The sequence below is a fragment of the Temnothorax curvispinosus genome, unplaced genomic scaffold, assembly GCF_003070985.1.
Source record: "Temnothorax curvispinosus isolate PA1 unplaced genomic scaffold, ASM307098v1 QBEX01006326.1, whole genome shotgun sequence".
Lineage (NCBI taxonomy): Eukaryota > Metazoa > Arthropoda > Insecta > Hymenoptera > Formicidae > Temnothorax > Temnothorax curvispinosus.
Window position 1 is genome coordinate 971,545 of NW_020216106.1, and position 6,359 is coordinate 977,903.

Sequence of the window (6,359 nt, forward strand, 5' to 3'; positions counted from 1 at the left end):
GTTGACTCGCGCAACGCCGCGGCATCCGTCCGGTCGCGAGAGAGACACGTACCGCGCGGATTCATCTTGCGTCGATCGAGATAATTCTCCCCAGCTTCCCCCTTTCTTTCAATCGCCTTACCTCCCGTCGCGTTTACGGAGAGAAAGAAGGAACATATATATTTGCAAAATGGCTGGCCGTACGCGCGTCCGGGCGAGCATTTCTGGTCGCGAAAAAAAAACGTGTATCACGCGCGCGCGCGCGCCCGGCGGGAATAAACATATCGAGTTCATCACGTTGTCGGCTGCTCGCGAAAAAATATTTTCGTTTAACGCACGGATCGCCCGGCCGCGTCCCATTTTAATCTTCCGTTTTTCGTTGACTCCGCTTGTTTCGCGAGTAAACACGCGCCCGTCCGCTCTATCGATTCCATTACGTCCGAAATAACACGGATTTACCGTTGCGCATGCATCCCTCCGTCATAATGTTATCCGGTCGATCGATCGGGCAGCATCCGGTCGGCAGAGACGAGAACCGCGCGAGCGAGATTCTTTCGCGCTGTGTAATCTCGACGGAAAATGCCTGGTTGACTGAAAAGAGGACGAAAGGTTTTGTTTTATCATTGTGGCGCATCCCATTCGCCGACCGCCGTTGTTCCCCGTAAAATAGCGAGGCAGACACGATCAGCGGCATCATTGAGGCCGTATCCGATTCGACGAATCACTTTCCGGTCATTCGGGGACTACAGTATCAGAGTTAACTTTTACAGATGCGAGGGCACCGCGCGGAAAGCTTGACTAAGGCTTTCTCCACGCGTCTCTTCTATTTTTTACATCCACGTGAGACCGGCTGGCACGTAATCCCCATTATCGTAGAGACGTCGGAGACGTTAGGAAACCCGTAAGCGAAACGCGAATTTTTCATAGAATATGAGCGAGTTAAATCCGCTCGTGTTATTCCGATCATAAAGTCGAAAGAGCACGCGAGTCCTTTATATCCGTGGACGTCGTCGCTTTGATCGTCAACGATGTGCATATGTCAAAATCGTTTGCAAATATTTTACCGTCTCGAGCGTTTCTTTCTCGCGGCGAGAGTGACTTCGGCTTGACCGAAATGTTTACACTAGAACTACCGAAGATTAACCTTATTTCTTTTCTACCAAAAAAATTAAAAAAAAAAAAAAGAGGAAACAATAAAATTAATTATTTGTATAGTTCAATAAAAGTCAGAGAAAATGTCAGAAATTGTGATGTTTTAAAAATAAATTATTATTTTAAAAAATGTTAAACAAGTCACTTTCATCCTTTTGGTAGTTCTAATGTTACTTGTAGTTCTAATTTTCATAACTTTCCACTAACTCGTAATAATTCTAAAAAATATTCAAGTTGAGATTTTCTATAATCTGCAAATAATTACGATCAGCGGAATACGGAACCTGCTTTTTCCGTCTTTGTTCCGATTGGAGAAAGGCGAGCGGATTTAGAGCATCTCTCCGCTCTTTTTTTACACCCGTGGGATAAATTTTACTCGAAACTGCGACCGCGTCACGGATGGTTTATTTTCCGAGACAGAGATCTCCCCGTTGCTCATTCACTTCTTCATCCTTCTTCTCCTTACTATTCACGTCGCTATTCTGCCGGCCGCGTTTGTCAAATACAGAAACGAGGGCGGTGTATTCCGACTGATAGAGAGGCCCGCGGGACAAGCAAAATGACGGTGGAAGCAACAGCGAGCAACGTGGACGCGAGTAGAGAAGAGCCTTCGCCTTCGCTCAAAGATAAGGAACGATAAGGGGCAAGGTATTACGAAGGATTAAACGTGTTATGCATTTAAAGACCCCGAGCTCGACCGGTGATAGCTCGCCTTTTCTCTGGCCCCAGCTTTATCCGCTTCTTAATCTCAAAGAGGAAACCGAGTCATCTTATTTCGTCCTTTTCCATTTCTTTGTCCTTCTCGTCTCTCTTCCACCTGTCTCTTTGCCCTTAGCCGCGATTAACTCCGTAGGAAAGCTGACTTATGACCAAAATGCCACGGTTTTTCATCGTAACGTATAAATAAACTCAGATTTAAGGTTCGCGACTTGTTCCGTTTTTGAAAAAACGGACAGAAACAAGAATCCACGATAAGACATCACGTCGGTAACAATACAGATATTTACAATCGGTTCGGTACTGAGGCAATACTGGCATGTGATTGGCTGGAAGTCGAAATGATAATCGATGGATCTACCGTCAACGTCAACTTTGTCCCCCGCATTGGCAACGAATATCGGCATGGTATCGGCAACCAATTTCAGTGCATTATTGGCAAGAAATGTAGACAATACGTATATCGGCCACTTGGCCCTGATAGCGGCAACCGACATTGTCTTGATATCATCATGGTATCTGACGGTCTATCAGCGACCAATCTCGGGGATAATCCGAGAAAACGAGATACATATACGTTGAACTTATATCGAGCAATTTAAAGATACCCGTTCAAGAGAACATTGCAAAACGAAGGAAAAGACATCACCCTCTGAAAACCTAAAGAATAAAAACCGCATCAACTGTATCTTTAGATTATACGCGTCGCCTTAGGTTTATTTATTTTTTCGCTGCACAGATAATTGCATTGAAACTTGAGGGACACTTCCGTACGTTCTCGTTACATAATAGCGATGATCCAAATCGGAAATACGCTTCAATGGTTATGAAAATATACTGAATTGCATTTCATTACAGACGGCAATAGTCAGACCTTCCCGTCGAAAACTCTCGGCGCGGAACTACGACCGATGAGAACGAATGTTTTAAACTGGGAATTATGCCTCTCGCTTCTTCTGTTCTAACGACCTACGAGCGAAACACTACGTTTTCTGACCGAGCCCTCTGGATTTTCCTTCCCTTTCCTGCGGCCGCCGCAACGTCTCGCTCGCGCACGTCTGGACGACCGGAAACGGAAGCTCTCGTCGGAGTTCTCGGCGTTCATTAATTTTCATGGCGGCGATGTAGAGAATGCGCTAAAGCAGAGCGACATAGGCGGTCGGTCGGTCAGTCACCTAGTCCACGAAAAGTCGCTAGTCGATAAATTTTCAGTATGTGCTTTCGTGATTCGGAATAAACTTTGGTAGTAAGTACGCAATTCGCGCGCGTGTGTTTGCTAATTTTTTTCCATAATAAATTTGAAGTTGCTCTCGTTTTCATTAAATCTCTGCGCGACGAATCTGTGAGATTTTTATTATTAAATAGGCATGTAACAATAATTAATTAGATGAGTCGCGAATCAATGACGTATGATTTGACTCGTATATTCTATAGATATACAAAAAGATTAAAATTAATTTGATATAATTAAAAATAAATAAATAAGATAGATTAGTTTGTGAATTATGTGATTTAAGTATTTTCGGTGAATATATATTAAAATTCAATTTTTATGACATATTTCAATGTCCTGCACATTAAAATGTAACCGTAACGTTGTTTAAACATTACATATTAAAAAGAATAACTATCAGGTTACAGCCGAGATTAAGCTAAGTAGATTTGCCGACAAGGTTTCCCTCTTATCCGCCACTTACGCGGAACAGCTGGGACTCACAAAGTCATCCGGGAAAGTCGAATGCGACCTTTTCATCCTCTTTACTTTTCCTCCGTCTCCACCTCGTACCGTCGAGCCACTAAATTTTTAGCACGTTAAACTTCCTCGAAGATGATACTCCGAGGCGGAGGTGGATCTTAAAGAAAGCGCAGACAGTTTCAGGTAAGAATTACAAAAGTACATAATTAAAGTACGAGAGCGAGCATTAAAAAGCAATTAGAAAAAGAAAACATGAAAGTAGAAATTGCAAGAGACGAATATATTAAAAAAAAAGAGATTTATTTTACTCCTTTCCTCCGTTTTCGCGCTCCTCCTTCGGATCTTTAGCAAGTGGACACTCGTTTTACTGCTTTCATTTACTAAACGCGCTTTCTCTCTTGACGTTTTTGTTAATACGACGCTCTCCCGCCGACTGGTCGGGGAGGCTCGCCATCAAAGCGGTGGCACGTGATAATGTTCCAAAGTTCAATTACCGAACTCGATATCGGGGTGCGCACCGCGCAAAAGTTCCGGCGTTATAAAACGACTCGACAACAGGACACGATCGGAACTTTCCGAACAGGATAAGTTTCATACGGATGTGGAAACAGGTGGAGGAAACACGCGCGGGCCGAAAGGACGCGCAGACCAACCTTTTCCGAGCACCACCGATGTGTGTGGATAACATTCCCGTTCCCCTTCCCCTTCTGCAGCCATCCTCCTGTCCAAGTCCCTCCACGACTACGTCCCGTCGCGAGCGTCGAGATAGTCGCCTCGAGAAATTAAAGTTACAATTGTGACGGCCCGAACTGCTCTTTCAACTGTATCCCCCCCGAGACGAGACCTCGTTCATCCCTTTCGTTCGTGATGAGAAAAACCGACCGCGCATTGTTCTCTACCCCCGTGAAATACGTCCAAATGTATTGCATGCATGTGTATATGTATGTGTTTGTGTGTGTGGAGAACGCTGCTGCTAACCACCGTAATAAATGATAGTAATAGCGATTTTGCACGCGGTCATCAATCAACACTGATCATGGCGCTGAGATTAAGACACTTATTAAGTCACGAGCGCGGCTTTCACTGGAGGGGAAAATTCAAATATAGCAGATATGCAGCTGTACGTGAAAAGTCATTAGCGTGTAACCCTTTAAATAAACATTAATAGGATCTCTTTGGTTCACAGAAGAGCTCAGGAACAGAAGAGAGAAGGGGTGTCTCTCCGATGCAAAGGCTTAAATTTCATCCCCACGTCTCTTCCGAGCGATACATTTATCGGGTGTTCGACCAATTTTATTCCCTTCCCGGAGCATACTGGCGCGCTATGTTCCGACGTGTTATCACGATAGGTTCCTCTTGGCACCTCGCCATCGGTCGATCAACGCCGTGGCTGGTAACACTTGCTTCGGAGCCTCCTCCCCTCGCACGCTTACATGACCGTCGCGTAATATTTGCACGAAATGCAATTCGGGAGAATTTTTATTACCGGAAAAACCAAGTGGTCGTAAAAGAAAAAAAATCAACGCGTCAAGAAAAAGACGGCAGCGGCACGTGTGCGTGACGTAAAATTACAAGACCGACCTATTCTGTTTCTGTTTCCATTTTACAACCCCCGGCTCGTCTTTATTCACAGAGAAAATAGCTAACGTCTTGTTCGAGCCGATATTAGTTATCACGCTCGCCGGTATATACGCCGTATGGCTGTCGACCGAACAGACCGCGCATCGATCAACGGCAACAACAGCTTTAAGGTAATATTTTCAATGCAAAATGTTTATTTATCCGAAGTACCTCTTCCAAAGTCATCCATCACCGCGCAGATACGCGCGGAATCGATTATGCGGCGACGCGATGGCCGCAGCGGTTTGTGTGCGGAACACGTGAAACGCGAGAAACAATAACTACCGCTACCTACTCTGTACGCGCGAGCCCCCGCGCGTGTACAGAGAATTAATATTAATATTTATGTTTGCGTAATAAACAGACCGGCTGTAGGGACGATATATACGAGACGCCGCGCCGGCTGTCGACGTTCGCGTCGCGCGAACCTCCGCGGGTAATTGTCTCGCGAGAAAATGAAGTAATTCAAGAAACAATGTGACATTTGAAGTGCAACGATTGTGAGTTATGCCGAGAAAATTGCGCACACGCGGAGTTATATCTACAAGATGAATTCAAGCTTTAGACTAGAGATTAATTTTGTTGGGGAATCTCGACGGGGGAAGAAAGGGAGAAAGCTTCGCGGCATCGCGGAAATAATATCATGCTTGTTAATAGCGACGCAACGTCTAACGAACTGACGGTGGCCGTTAAAATATTCTCAGTCGTTAAAAGAAATTATTAATTAAACGTCTTCATCATGCCAAACGATTTAAAACAATGTATTAGAAATATTTGAGTTGCTCTAATGCAAGAATATTAATATCGTATTAATACTATTAATTAACATTCATATACAGTATTTGAATTTATGTTAAATTAGTTACATAGTTAAATAACATAATAATGAAAAAGACATTTCAGAATTAAGAAACTGTTGGACGATTCAGAATAATCATTTTTAATACATCACTATTCCGTTTTTTCGCATTTATTTAAGAACATGAAAGGAGTTTCCAACAAATAATAGAGTTAGCCGCTGTTGTTTGCGATTGTAACACGGACTGAAGTTTCAGAGTTTCTGTTTATGTTGTTACTAGGCACGGGCAGTATATATTTCGTTTCGCGTAGGAAAATACCGAAGCATGAAGATGAAATAGTACGACGTAACTAGGTATCTCGAATTTTTGCATTTTTCACCGTGAATTTTTATTTC